Source organism: Anser brachyrhynchus (assembly GCF_964034855.1).
Source record: "Anser brachyrhynchus genome assembly, chromosome: 2".
In the NCBI taxonomy this organism is placed as follows: domain Eukaryota; kingdom Metazoa; phylum Chordata; class Aves; order Anseriformes; family Anatidae; genus Anser; species Anser brachyrhynchus.
In genome coordinates, this window is record NC_137695.1 from 35,743,947 (window position 1) to 35,759,381 (window position 15,435).

Sequence of the window (15,435 nt, forward strand, 5' to 3'; positions counted from 1 at the left end):
CGCTGACGTGCGAGGCACCGCCCGGCTTAGGGGCGGCTCCGGCTGCGGTTGCTGAGCAGACGGACACACGGACACACGGGCAGACAGACGGACAGACGGACGGACAGACCGACAGACCGACCGACACAGGGTGCGTTACCGAGGCTTGCTGGCGGGGGGCTCGCCGCGCCCCGAGGTGAGGTGGGTGTCGGTGCCGGCAGCGGGCAGCGCCGGGCAGCTCGTCGCTGTGTAATATATATACGCTATGCACATAATTACGTGTGTTATATATAAATTTATAGTGTATTTATATGTATTAATGCATAATACTGTGTTTTTAATGCATCGTATTTATCTTTTTGTTAATCTGGAGACGGCCTTATTTTGCGCCTAATCGTGTGCTGCCTAAAGCGCTGAGGATTTGGGGGAAGGTCGGAAGCGAGCTGGTGGCAATAGGTTTAAAACAACATAAAACCTGTAAAAGGAAGGAGGTGCCAACAGCAGGCTTCGTGCTGCTGGCTTCTTGCTGGGCATGGTGACCTGCGGATGGAGGGATGGAGGGATGAAGGGTTGGCTGCCTCCTCACTTCTTGTCCTGCACCCGCCGGCCTGGCCCAGCATCCTCACGGCCCCCTCAGGCGTGTGCCACTTCTGGTGTGTGACAGGTCTGGGGCCATGCTGCCAAATTCTGATGGCACACGGAGCGCAGAGTGGCACCACGGAGGGTTAGGGTCTGGCCCATGCTCGGGATCCCCGCCTGGCCCACGGCCACGTCGCCGATCACCCCGTGTCTCGTCCCACGTGGCATAACGCTGCGTTGCTCGTGTGGGCTTGCTTGGGCATCGCACAAGGGGAGCAGCGGCCTGGGTTTGCGTCTTCCAGTTGTGTGTCAGACTGAGAGGAACTCGATGGAGTAGAGAGGATGTTTTTCCTATACCTGCGAGGGGAAACTGAAACCAAAAGTAATGCAGGAAAAGCCTGAGTGACTCAAGCTGAACACGCCGTCCCATAAAAAAACTGAAATACTGATGTCTTCTAGGTGTAGAAGATGAGAGTAATACTTACGGTTTCAAATCCTTAAGTGTGTTGTTTATCATGGATATTTTATTCGGAGTCTAAGCAGGATTTATCTTTAATGAATTTCAATTTGAAGATCTTATATCGGTGTACTGTACTTGTATGAACATACTTCTAAGGGCTTGTAGTATACGTGAGCTTTATTATAGGCTATTATGATTCTAAATTTTATTTGCAGAAATAAAATGCTTCCTTTTTTTAAAAGGAGAAATATGTTCTGCAAATATTATTACTAAAGCACTAACAACATAATCTCTCCAATGCTATAGTGTAATTAGAAGAGAGTAGCACCTAGAAGCCTTATTCATTTACTTGTGCCCTGTGGTAGAAGCTGTACAAACACAGGCAAACAGGCAGTCATTGGTCCCAAAGAATTTATGAAATAAAAAGAAAACAACAGCCTTTAAACATAGACAAAAAATTATTTGTTTAATGAAATACCTCCAAATGTTCATACAAGTCAAAATCCATTGTAAATTACATGGGTAATAGTTCCTATTTCATTTATGTCTGTATATATGGCTTAACTGCGGTTATCTGCTGGGCTACTGGAGTTAATGATTAATGCCCCTACACCACTGGAAAACAGTATTTGCCAGCTAGCAGATACTCCTTCCTAAAATCAGCTGTTTTGCGACAGAACCTGCCGCAATAATTCTTACAGTTCCGTAAGATGGTAATTGATTTGCATGCTGCATTTTTCTTATTTTTCTCTTTAAAGATGTGCTCATGCTTCAGTCAGTCAGGAACAGCCCAGTAGTAAAGCTGCAGCAGAACCACTACAGTGTTTGACGAAACGTTGCCTGGATCCCATCTCAGCAGCCCTTCAGGTTTCTGTTTTTCCCTCATTCGCAGGCAGAGCTGGGTAAACATTGCCCTTACTCTTCAAGGCCTCTCTCTTTGACCTTTCATACACTTAGAAGTTGTTTTCAGTTGTGCGTTTCCACGTTAGCTAATGAAGAGCAGCTCTTCTCAAGGCAGCACCTGTACGCAGCTCTGTACATCCACTTGCAGCACACAGGCGGTGCTGGGGTCCGAAACCAGCAGAGCGGTGCCCAGCTGCAGGCTCCGAGTGCTCTGGGGTCTCCCTTCCGAAGCAATGTGCAGTATAGAGCAACAGCCTCTTGGCGGTTGGGTCAAACGGAGTGATTCTCAGGCACGGGAAGGGATGGAGCACTGAATCATCAGCTGATAAAAACGTGATGTGAATGCTCTTGGAGAACTGTCACCATCCAGTGGGGACCGGTGACATGGTGTAAGGTAGTAGCACTGTGTGGGTGAGGACCAGATCACAGTAAGGTCAAAGGTGAGGTTCTTAGACATTTTTACAGAGCTCATGCTGCTGCTGCTTCACGTGACGCTCGTACAAAATAGCTTTTCCTACCCAGAGAGGGTTGTGGCAGGTGCTGCTTGGAGGTTTCCTGCATCCTGTTCCTAGCTGAGCAACCCTGCAGCACTTCTTGCTGCTTCCCTCCTTTCCCCTGTTGCTTATTCCCCCTGCACAGAGCAGCATTCCCTCTCACCCAAGGGCTGCACCTGCCCATGCCAAATATGCTTGCTTCACCTGTTATTCTGCTATTCCTCTGATCCTGGGTAATAAAACGTTCCTGTCAAGAGCATTGGTATAAAAGTTGGGCACTTCTGACAGTAAAGAGCTGAATCATAATTGCAGCCCCATTTCAGTCAATTTTTGCTCAGTGCTTTTCCCCATTACCATAATTTCAAGCAACTGAAACCTTTGCTTTTATCATTTGGTTTTATAATTTATTCGTATGAAAGAAGGAAACACTTCTCTGGCATTTTTTTTTTGTGTGTGTGTGTGTGTGTGTGTGTTTTGGTGGTGATATTTTTTGTTTGTTTGGTTGTTTTTAAAGTTAATCCCAAAGAAGTCAGTGAGCATCTGCTCAGCAGCACGGGCTGCTGGAGGAAGCTTTCCTTGCCTCCTGGGAGTTGATAGGTAGGATAGGAAAGGTGACAAATGCAGTGCATCATGTCTCTGCAATGTATCACATGGATCTTACTTCCATGCATGTGGTGTGTAGTAGGCATAGGCTTTTGTTTTTTGTAAACAGATAAATGCAGGATCTGGTTAATTTAGGATATTGTGATTATTTTTTCCACTTGTTAGACATTTTGTACCTTCTTATTATCTGAAGAAACTAACTGAGCAACTTGTTTTGTTTTTCTGTTACTAAAAATACTAAGAGGAAAGCACAGCTTTGTGTCCTCTAGGAATTTTCTGACTCGTTGGCAGAATAACTCTTGGGGTGGAGCAGCAAATCATGCTACATTTGCTTGTTCTTAAAAACAAACAAACAAAACCTTAGTTAAAGAGAACTTAGTTAAAGAGAACATGTACAAGTACGATGCATGCTATTTGGCACCAGGCCTGTGTATTTGTAATATTACTTGCTAAATCTGCACAGTGTTTAAGAATAGAAATGCTTTTAATGAGCTTTCCCTAGCCTGGAAAAAAAAAAAAAAACTAAAACCACCACCCCCTTGATTAATTTATATGGTTATGAAACATTCACGATTTGCATACAGAGAGACATTGGGAAACAGGGAAGCAAAAATAAAAAGCTTGTCATCTCAGTAGTGGCTGCATGAGTGGTCACAGCACTTGAGCAAGAAGGCTGTCACCACGCTCTGCTCCTCAGCAGAAGCTCCAACATTTTCACAGCCGTGGTCAGCAGCTCTTTGGGCTTTTGAAGTCAAGCCCCAGTGGGAGGGGAGGAACAAGAGGAGGGACTGCAGAGAGAGCTCAGAGCCAAAACCCCCTGTGACAGTCCGAGCATAGAGAGCGAGCCTCGTGGTGGGAGAGGCTGCAGTGTGTAGGGATGGCACTACATTGCCTTGACACAGGTGACTGGGGCCATTCGAGGGCTGTCCAGTGGGACCCAGATGTCTGCATGAGGCTGGTGTCATGACACTTGACCAGCAGCTGGTCCACCTTTTTCTTGGGCAGCACCTGAAGAGCAAGTACAGTACCTAGTGAGCATCCACAAAGACACAGAACGCTTATGGTTAGGTATCTGAATTCTACTTATCTGGGTTTCTGAAGGGCAGGGGGATTGTTGGGAGACTTAAGAGAACATAATGCAAGAAAAACATTGCAAATGGTCCTGCAGTCCCCACCATGTTACTTGGGTGATTCTCGTTCAGCTTACAGAAATTCAAAATGATATTTCTCTTCTTGAGGTCTAATTAGTGGTAAGTCTTCACAGAAACCTTAAGTGCCTGAAGGGTTTCTGGTCCCAGAGAAGGATTTCTGGTCTCAGAAAGCAATTTCCTCTTGGCCTTTGCAGGTCATGTTCTCCACAGAGTGTGTGCTAAAGAAGCCAGTAGCCCGTGCTCTGTCTGCCAACCTCTCTGCTGGCTCTGTGCTCACCTCCAGTTCTACGTGCTTCTTCACTGCTTGGGGGATCGTTGTGTAAATAATGTAGATCCTATGCTCTTGCTTGTTCTCTTCTACCAAAAGCCTGTCTTTGAACAGGTTTTGTCTTGGGATTGGTGTCATGCAGGTAGGTGTCTGTAGGCTGGCAGGGTTTGCTTTCTTGCTGGCACTTCAGCACAGGTTATTTCAGATGTGTCCCTCAGAATGTGCCCCAGAGGAGAGGGTACATTCATTGGTAGGCCTGAACCTTGCACACACCTTTACTCAGCATGACCCTGTGGGTCTGGCCCAAGAGGATGGGCTTGGTCATTTTGAAAGGCATTTCTTTTTGCTGCAGCATCTTTGTGAAAGCAGTATTGGTGACTGACACAATGGATTGCCACAGAGTGCTTCAGCAGGGTGAAGGTTGACGAGTTTCATTTGTTTAAGTACAAATAAACCAAGAATGATTTTGTCACAGTAACTGTTGCATTTAGAAAGAGAATGCAGTTTACTTTCAGTGTTGGCTTTTTGTGCCGAGTGGTGTGAAGAAATTCCTGTTCCCTGGTATTTAAAGGTTTTGTGGCTTATGAAAATTACTCCTCGCTCTCCCTTTCTTCTCTGCCGGAGAGTTGTCTCGGAGGGCACGCTCACACGGAGGTATTCTGTACTTCAGAGCAGAACAGGTGCTTTTCTCCTTCCCGTAACAAAGCCTCCATTTTGCTGCAGAGCCGGGGAAGAGCAGCACACCCTGACCTTCCTGTCAGCAGGCTCTTGGAGTTCACGTTCCTGCCCCTCCTTTCCCCCGGGGCCTAGCTGCTGGCCTACCTTGCTGCGTCAGTCACAGGGTTATAACTTGGGGCACTCTAATAGCCTTGCCATTTTAATTGCATAATGGGACCGTGGGGGTTTTGGTTAGTCATGACTTTGGTACCTGTTTGATGAGATCCCCAGCTGTCTTCCTAGAGGGGAAGGCTTTGTTTTCCCAGGAGCGGTGTGCTTCTTCCCAGAAGAAATTAAATTCTACTCATGAGGCATTCAAAAGCAAAGTTAGAAATTGTGTGGTAGGGTTTGTTTACAGGGAGAAGGGAAACAGCTGAGAAACACATAGCTGTGAGCCTTGTGTGCTGTGGAGCATTTTGATAATACCAGAACCCGTGACATACTGGGCATTCACACATATAAATAGTCACATCAGTGCGCGGTGTCATTGCGATCATACTCGCGCTGAGAACAGCCAAACGTAATAGCCTTGTCTCTGGTGGAGGAGCACAGCCCAAAGTGCCCTCACGTGTCTTCAGGCGTGAAATACTGAGGCCTGCATTTGATGGCTGTGACACGGGTCGGTCTGCTGCCTGAGAATTTACGGCTTCCTTACATTTGGTGGGTCACTGCGAGGACTGGTCGCTGTGTAACTATGAGGGGCTGAATCAGCAGGGCTGCTGGGCAGCCAGGAGGGGAAATTCATGGTGAGATCGAAGGCCCTTGTGGGGGCTGCCATGAAGATGATGGGGAAAGCAACCAGGTGGCTGGCTTACACGGTCCCTCCTCCTCCCAGACTGTGACTGGTTCGGGGCAGTAAGATCCAAGAATCAGGGGTTTTATAGCCAAAATGCCCCCTTGGGGGATTTAATGGAGAACTGCTTGACACACAAATGGTTGCGCAAAAACTAAGCCTTCTGACTAACCTTCTGACTGCCGTTTCACTAGTAATCACAGGTGGATTTGGAAGGAAGATCTCTTTGGCCTGCTGGCCAGGAAGAGGGCGCCTAGCCCTAGCGTGTAGTCCGAGCTAACGTCTTGAGGTAGGGATGCAAGATTGTCTCCCAGAGAAGGTCTTCTCAGTGAGTTTTTCATAGTTAAATCACGGGGATTTAATGCATACCCTGGCAAGTAGGTGCTAATAGTTCAGGTCAGCTTTCAAAGGAAGCATTTTGAGTTTTTCAGTAAAACTCTACCCTTCAGTAAGTACACCAAACAGTGTAAGTAGTGCAATGCAACTGAAAGGAGTATTTGCAGTACTGTAGACTATCTTTAAGAAAGTCTAAAGTCTTCAGATTTCAGACAGCAGGCAGATATCTTCTTCCTTTTTGCCATTACATATTTGAGTTTAAATACAAGATTTGAAAAACTATGTTAATATATTATACTATAGTATATGGGTAAAAGCAATGGTTTTATTTCAAAATTGATTCTTCCATGTTCTCCAGGCTCTTCAGAGCCAGGGAACTTCTTATCCAAGGCAAGTTTTTTGGGTTAAATATTTTTTATTAGACTAACAAGTCTGCTTGGAAAAAATGCAGCTTTGGCATTTACAATCCCAGCAATTTAACTGACTATGAAACTGAGAGTTTATTTATTTGTTCTTTTTCTCTAAGTATACTTCTGACCTCTCATAAAAGACCCTGCCTCTGCTTACAGCACTGTCTTGCCAACATTTTTAGATGATGACAGTGACAATCACTAGCGTGTTTCTGAACATGGCAGAATTATTTTGACCAACCGAGGATCACTAGAGCTTCCATAGTTCTAACCCTGGGTGCTGACCAGCTTGCCCTAACCATCTGAGATGTGAGTCTGCAGGCAATGTGCAAAATGATGACTGGTTTCGGTGTATCTGATACCTGATCTGATGCCGGATTTTTAGCAAAGTTTAATTCTGAGGAACGCTGTTATTTCTGTGGCTGTTGGCCATAGCAGCCTGATTGCATCAGTTTTTCAGGACAGTTGCTGGTGGTGATGGGTTAGAATGGATACCCGCTCATCCAAAGAGGATTCCTCTACTGTTTTCAATCTACAGCAGATGTGTGGCTGCTGCTGCCCATTTTGGACCTTTCCTGTAGCTGAGTTGCTTCGGTTGCTTTTTGATTTTGAGATGTGTGTTTAACCCCAAGCTGAAAGCCACCGTCCCTGCAGCATCCTCACCTTTCTTCACGGCAGCAGAGCTGGGGAGGAGCATGTAGGTGTTGGCAGCTCCCAGCAGCTGCCAGACAGACACTTATTGAGGATTTGCCCATAGGACCACAAACTAGAACTTCAGATGTGTCCAGATGACAAACCGGGCTACAGCTTGTTTAACTAATGGTGTGATTATATAAATTGATGCTGTCGTTCCAGTTTAAGAGACCCTCTTCCATCCACAGAGGGAAATCTGGCCATATATGCAAACAAGACTGATCGCAGAGCTGCATGGGTGTAATAACTGTGTTATTTGTGTTTGTGTTTGTCATGACTCCTGCTGTTCTCTCTTAGCTTCTGAAAGGAGTTTTCCACACTAGAAGACTTCTTCCTATGCTGATAGTTGGCCAGGTGCTGATGCCAACCTTGTGAGGTTGCGGTGCAACAGTGGTAAGAACTGTAACCTAGGTGAATGTACCCCAAATGACATCTTAACTTTTACTAGGCACAAAAGAAATGAAAAGCAGAAAATCCAGTGGTAATGGCTGAATCTTCGATTTTCAGTTTGAATTTCTTTCTTGGACATTCTCATGAATAGCTCCTCCTGCCAAATGCTGTTTGTTCTTCAGAACTGTCTGCTTTAGTAATGAGTAAAATTATGTAAAAGCTATTTGCTTCCAAAATATTGTTTTCATGCTGCAAAGGGCTAGCAGAGTTAGAGAAAGAGAACAAAGCCTGATCAACGAGCAAGCTGCCCAGCTGAATTCACTGTCAATACGTTATTAAATGGTTAACTGTTAGTAAATCTAGCTGACAAACAAGTGCAACGTATGAGTGCAGCAACACGAATGCAACACGACTAAGTTTTTGCAGTAGTGATAGGCCATCTGATGAGCTCTTCAGTGGAAGAGAGCGTGAGTGAGTTGCCCCTGTGTTAGGGACTGGTCACAGGGAGGACATCCAGCTGGATCATTGTAATGATCTCTTATGGGCTTGGTCAACTTAAAGACCTAAGAAAGACAGCACTTTGAACAGACCTGATCAAAATGCTTGGTGAACTTGCTGTATTGGCTGAGTATGTATCTTCCCCGCTGCTTTGAGCTGCAGTTATTGAGACTGTTTAGGATTGATTTGTCTCGGGGCATAATTACTTAACTGATAATTTTATTTTTGTCTGTCTGTGCTCTGTCACACGTCTGTCTCTCCAGATGCATGTGATTAGACTGGTAGTTTTTATTCTGTGGTTGCAACCAAGACTGTCACTTGTGCTTCACTTTCTTCTTTAGGGACAAGAGCAAGTTCCGCCACTTCCTATATGTGACCAGGTTGTGCTTCACAAAAATAACAGTTTTGTTAGACTAAGGAAATCCCCAGCAGGAAGAAAGCCAACATAAGACATGTTGTGATACCTATCAGCAATTTAAGCAGCAGAGAGCTTGACAGCAGAGAAAAATCATATGATAAATTAAAAGCATTTGAAATACGCAATAATGAGAAATTTCTGACACGTGAGATTCAAAATGCTACAGGGAGTGAGTCAGGAAAGAAAGGGTCAGGTGATGTCAGCATTTGCATTTATGAGACAAAAAGAAATGTTGCAATAAGCCTTCGCTGCGTTTGCTGACTTCTGCTGTGCTTATTCAGCAGTAAAGCTGCTATCAACCCATCTTTCCTGTGGTAAGTAAAACTTAGTTATTAAAGAGAGATAACTTGGGGAAGATGATATTTTTAGGGTAGTTTCATTTGCTTTGATGAAATAAAATATTTAATTCCTGTAAGAAACATGAAGTTCTGGAAGGAAGCAAAACATACATTCTCTGAACAGAGATCCTTTTCCAGAAGCAGCATTTAAGATCTTATGAGACAGGATTTTAATCAGTGTTCTGGAGTCCTGATACTTCAGCATCTATCAGTTTTTCTTAGTTTGTAGAAAAGGGATCTCCAAAATTCCCTAAAGCAAGGATGCTTATTAAGAATTTATCCTGAAGGTCACCAACACTTCCATTCAGACTGCCTCGTCTATTACTGGCAGTCTGAAAACACCCCAGCAACAAACCCTACAATTTGTCACGCTGCAGAATCATGTAGTGTAGTTTAAGCTTTTTATTACACACTACTTATTACACACTTCCCATATATTTGGAAAGAGTTGCAGAGGTAGGCCGACATGGCAGACCAGGTTTATACACTGCCTGCAGAGCACAGGAGCCTGAGCTGAAGGAGAATTTTGTGCAGTCCCCACATAGTTTGTGGAAGTCATAACAAACATCAGCCCTGAGCAATAACTAGTTAGCAAGATGAAGACTGGCACACACTGTCCTGTCAGGGTCTTTCCCCACAGTTTCCCCTCTCTAGTCATTGCCTAAATCCGAATCTGCCAGAGTTAGCCTTATCAGTATTTTCGAATGGGAGAAAAACAATGTAATAGTTGTCCTGGGATCAGCAACCCACTGAGGCTGCAGAATATATGTGAAGTCCTTTGGGTGAGCTACGTCTGCAATTAGAGACTCTAATAGGAACAGGAGAGTGAAAAAACCCAGTGCCTCCTTGTACTGTGAACGTTTTTCTTGGTACTTCTTCCTTGTTTATCTTTAAGCTCTTAGAAACTTCAAAGAGGATTGACATGTGAGTCACTCTGCTGTCCAGCAATATGTTATTAAGTTCATGCAATTCAAAGTGTGCTCTAATGTTACTGAAACTGGATATCTGTGACCCACACCTGACACTGTAATCCATATAGCGTATTTATTGTGGAGGGTGAAGGGGAAATTGGCACGTTTGGCTGATTACTTGATTCTCAAGTTTTTCCGAAATGAACGAAAATTTCTTTCATAATTTGTTTTTTTAATGGATCAAATTCATTCTCTGGATAAAACAGGTCTTAAGGGCTGGGAAGATTGCATCAGAAAAAAAAAAAAGAAAATGGCAGCATAGTATTTAAAGAGGAGTTGTCTTCTACCTGGTGGCCGTAAACGAGCATTATGCAACCAGATGGAGTGAAATCCTGTAGGGGAAGAGCAGTTAACTAAGCACCTTGACAGTGGCAGCTGGAGATCAGAATTTTGGAAAGCTCTTGCTCTTTTAAAAGCTCTTTAGACGATGTCCTTGCGTCCTGCTCAGCAATGAAGTGACTCTGCTGCTTCTGTGATACTTCACTAGTGAAGAGGGTACTTTTAGCCTGGGAAGTGAGGTGGGTTTGCTGGAGGGGTGCTTTGTTTTTGTGGACATCACTAAGCAGTCTGCAGACATCTGAGCGCTGTGCAGAGTTAACGTAAAAATGCTTACGATTTTCATATGTTTTTTACGTCTAACAAGTAGACCCTTACAGTGATTTGCAGGGGGAAGGTGAAGCAGATAACCGGCAGGATGTATGAAGGGAGGAAGGATGTGCCATGACCTGGACAACCCAAGGTTACAGTCCTCACCCTCCTGTTTATGTACTTTGTGCAGAGGAGAGCTCGCGACTCCTCTCCTGAATGCAGTCAGATTGACCCCGGGTATTAAGCTGGACCAGGTGAACTAGAAGGCGTCTGCTTACTCAAGGTTACCCCAGATACTTGGGGAACAGCTTTTGAGTAAGATGCAGAGGAGGTAAAACTGGCTGCAACACGGGGTGCTGGTGGTGGGCACGACTGCCTCTTGTAATACACTTAAAAGCTAAAAAATGCCAACGTGATGGTGCTGAAAACTGAAGGTTGCTGTTTTGTGGCATGATGTTTTTGCATATGTCAGCTGGGCTGCCTCGCTAGGCGTGCTGAGATTGCTAACTTCAGCCCGTGACCAGAGCCACTGCTGCCTGTCCACAGCTTGTATCCCTGGGCTTCCGCAGCATTTTGGCTGTGAACCATCCGGTTCGGTCTGGAGCAATGGACTAGTCCTGGGCTGGGGTTTTCAGCTGATACGACTTGTGGTCCTTTACTGATGCACACCCGTACTCTGAAATGGAGCCCACTGCTCTTGGAGAAATGTTTGTACTTTTGAGGTCGGTTGCTGACTCCCATCCACGAGAGCAGTAGTTCTGTGGTGATGGTGACTGTGTACTGAAATCCTGTAAATGCCAGGCTGTGTTATGATGCGGTCATCACAAAACGGTGTATTTTTTATGTGTTAATATATGCTACCTTTACGTCATTTTCAGAATATTTTCTCCAAAACTAGGGAATAAGCAGTCAAAAGTTTCTTTTTCTTACCCTCTGAGGCTCCACTACAAGTCACCAACTAAGGTGCTGCTGGACTAGAAGGACATTTCAGTCAATAAATACAGTATGGCTGTTGTTAGTTTGTTCCGTAAACAAGTCAACATTGCTTTCTGCTGCTTGTTATCCTTTCACCTGAAACAGCTATAGCGACCTTCTTCTACATGGTCACTTCTATATGACTGAGTCTTCTGCAAATCCAGCACATGCTCCCCAGGAGAAATCTGCATTATTCTCTTCTGAGCCTAAGTGCTACTTACATTTTAGCATGGAAGTATTTCAGTCTAGTACAGTTACTGATAAACTCTCCAGAGCTAGCACCTTTTTTTAATTACAGCTCCATTCTTCATGTCTTTCCCTTTCCTCTTCCCACCCCCTGCATGTTTATTTTCCTTACAAATCCATATGGATGACATACCTTTTGGGAACAAGACCTAAAATGTGGGAAAGATCTTTATGCAGTTAAAGATTTAATTGTGATCTCTCTCTTGGTTACCTGAAGCCTTGAAAGCAAGTTTCATTTGATACTGATGACAGAACAACCTTGAAGTGCAGCTGGGGACTTTGCCTGCAATTGGATAAGACTTTCAGTCATGACCAAAGCCTAAAAATAAATCACTCTTCCCTCCTAAAGCTTGACGGTGGATATTTAGCTGTGTTTTCAGAGATAGCCAAAGGTGGGTGGGTGAGTGGATGGATGGATGGATGGGTAGTTCTTGAGCTGAAGATCAACACTGGCTACGTGCCATTGCCGAGCAAGCCCAGAGCAGACAAACGTACTGCCTGTGCCACTACCTAGCAATGGGCTGGTGGTGAAACCTCAGTGCAACGAAGCACAGCTGCTAGCGAGGCAGCTGGGAGGGCTGTGCTCAGGTACCGGCTTGGAGACACCGGACCCCAGGCTGAATCAGCTCCCGAGGCCGAGAGCAGCAGGTGCCCCTTGCTCGGCTTTGTTTGTGCAGGTCTCATAGCTCGCCGCCATGTACTTTGCCTCTTGCTTTAGTTGTAATTTCATTCTGGGAATGTAGGTGAGAAGTTACTTCCTCCTTTGAGAGGAGGAAGATGAAAGGGTGTTCCCCAGTAACATAGTTTCTTTTAATTTAGGTTTTAAAATATAAAAGCAACTCTAATATATGACATAAAGTATAATACTTAATAGCACTTATGTATTATCCCTAAGAAAAACACTGAGGTATTTGTTTGGTTTTGTTCCTGGTGTTTGTGTAGTGTTTCTTTTTTTCCTTTCTCCTACGGGCAAGCCACCCTACCTAACCTTCTTGCTTTTGGGTTGTTGTTGTTGGCAGTTGTGAAGCCGTTCCCTGGGGGTTTCTTTGGTTATGCAATTAAGAGCTGTCAAAAACACGCACTGAAAGGAACAGGTGTTATACTAAGTCTATGAAACTAAGTAATAGTAATAATAATAAAAACAGATCAGAAACAGAAGAAAAACTTACTCAGTGATGTGTTTTTTTCCAGTCACAGTAGAAAACAGTTTATCAAAACCATACCTACCGTTGACTTTTTTGGTTCTTTTTTTTTCAGCACTGGTTCATTTCTCTGCCAGTCGAATTTTTTTGAGTAAAAAGACCGGCAACCTTGTGCTCGTCTTTTGAAAACTACTTCTCTCCATCACTGGTATTTTGGGTAGGGTTTTTCTGTAGGCAGACACATCTTCTTAAGCGGGCAGTTGAACTGTTCTGCTCCACCAACTTCTACTTATGCTAAAGAAGTCCTGGTCTTGCTACACAACCAAATACTTAATTCAGTATGTTTTAAACTGCCTGCAGGGTGATTGGTGTGATCTTGGACTTGCTGAAGTCAGTGTAATTTAGAAAAATGTGGCTTTGGTGGGCTTGCATTGAGGTTAATCCCCGTGGAAGTTGCTGTGCTGACAGCCTGCCTGCCTGTAGCGTGTGCGATGGAAGATGCATTTTGCTGTTCCAATATGTGAATTTTTAAAGCTGTGAATGAGGTTTTGTATCTCTTTCCTAAAGCAAGAGAACCTTTGCTATTAAATTAGCTAAGGATAATATTTGCAGTGCAGCAGCTTAGAAAGTTTATTCCCTTTTGCATCCAGTTTCTTGGTTTGTCGTAGGTTCTTGTCTGCTCAGACAACATATCCGTGTGTACAGCCAAGTACCAGGGTATTCTTCTGCTTCTGTAATTCCGTTTTTCAGATTGCTTGATGAAAAAATGATGTGTTCTGAATATTTTAGGAAGCTTTTTGGTGGTGAAATGCTAACTTTAGTCATTAAATATTTAGAATTGCAGTGGCTGTCTGGAGTTTAAGCTCTTCTTTCTAACCTGCACCAACCCGTAACTTGGTCATTAGAAAGGAGAAGACAAAACCCAATGTGTTATTTCAGCCCAGTCATTTACAAACAGTGTCAGGAATGAGCTATTTTGGGCTTGCATAATTACTTGCTTAAATCAGTTAAGAGACTGAAGAGAAAGAGGCTGCAGAATCTGACAGAATAAAAATATATAACTGGAAAAACATGAGTTTCTGTTTTAAAAAAATACATTTTTGGGGGGTTTAGAACCAAAAACAGTGTTTTTTTTTTGTTTGTTTGTTTGTTTGTTTGTTTTTGGTTTAGGTATCAGGCAGAAGCAGTCCTTCCTCTGGTGACAGCCTGAGGCCTGCACAGTGCTTTCTGTGCTGTGGGCTGAAGGAAAGCTCCAAACCTGCCATACCTCTGTGTTTATAACAATAATAAATGATGAGCCAAATTCTTGCGGCCTGGTTCGGCTATTTTGTGCCACTTCAACCACACCAAATAGCTGAATATCTGACTAGCTTGCCTTCCTGAAGGCCCCTTAACTGCGTTGTTTGGCACTGACAGCAACCTGTTGCCAGCACCCTGCAGATGAGTTAAGCGTAAAGCCATGGAGAAAAAAAAATTAGTGGGAGTGTTTTGTATGGTCCCGTGTTTTTATCAGTTAAGTTCCAGCTACAGAATTCAAAGAGCAGAAATAAAATGGTGGCATCATCTTCATGGAGATGGGAGCTGTTCTGGTGGCACCATCTCTGAAGCCTGGCGTATGGACATTTGGAGTGAGAATATCCTTTTTTTTTTTTTTGTTATAACTGAGCCTACAGGAATCTGACAAAGATGTGTTTGTTTCAAAAAAATAAATAAATTGTAAGGCCAGGAAATTGAGCATGCATATCTTTGTATTTTATTAACATAGGTAGAGTTGTATTTTGACAGCTAGGTGTGTTTGTAAGAGGCATTGAGCAAGTATTGAGTTGGGCTTCGCCTAAATATGTAATTATGCAATAACTTGTGCGTCTCCAAGTTCAGTACAGCTAAACCTAAACCTTCTGTATCTCCCCTTTTCACATGTAGACATTTGTGTAAGAAAGCTGCAAGTTCACTTTTTACGATATGAGGGTTTTGCTCAGCTTCCCTGGGTTGAGGTTTACCTGCCCCGTGCGTTCCCAGCAGGGAGCTGTGCCCTGGTGGTGCAGGAGGAGGAGGAGGGAAGCTTTTGGCTGTGTTTGGTTTGGAAAGGGGAAGCTGGCATTTAAAAGCTGATGAGGAAATTGCACAATTCTGTAGCTGGGGGGGGGTCAGTGGATGTGTTACCTGAGGGTGACTGGGTGGCATGTGGGAGAGGTAAAGGGGAATGGCAAAATGCAAATCCTTTTCCCCCTGGCCATTGTATGTACACACAGGCAGTGTGTATGCAAGCCAGCACTAAATAAATCTTGCCTTGATCTTCCCTGTGGTATCTATCCTGAGCAAACTGGCTGCTTTGTGCAATAGCAGAAGTAGTTAAGATCTTATCAGGATTTCCAGTAAAAGAGTGGATTTAAAATGCAAGTTAATGACAGGATTTTTGGATTTGGTCTAATTATGTACTTTCCCCACACGGAGGTTTTAAAACCACAAATGCTGTGAAATTT

General features: G+C 44.0%; 1 protein-coding gene across 6 annotated transcripts in view; it reads left to right on the plus strand.

Moving 5' to 3' along the window:
* Positions 1-31: 31 nt before the first annotated feature.
* SNX10 (sorting nexin 10) overlaps positions 32-15,435 on the plus strand; it is a 38,025-nt gene continuing 22,621 nt past the window's right edge. The window contains exon 1 of one of the 6 annotated variants that reach the window (XM_080580977.1): positions 32-180. The gene's annotated coding sequence lies outside the window, so the exon portion shown is untranslated. The remainder of the gene's footprint in view (positions 181-15,435) is intronic. The other 5 variants (XM_080580978.1, XM_080580979.1, XM_080580981.1 and 2 more) reach the window with 5 other exon arrangements.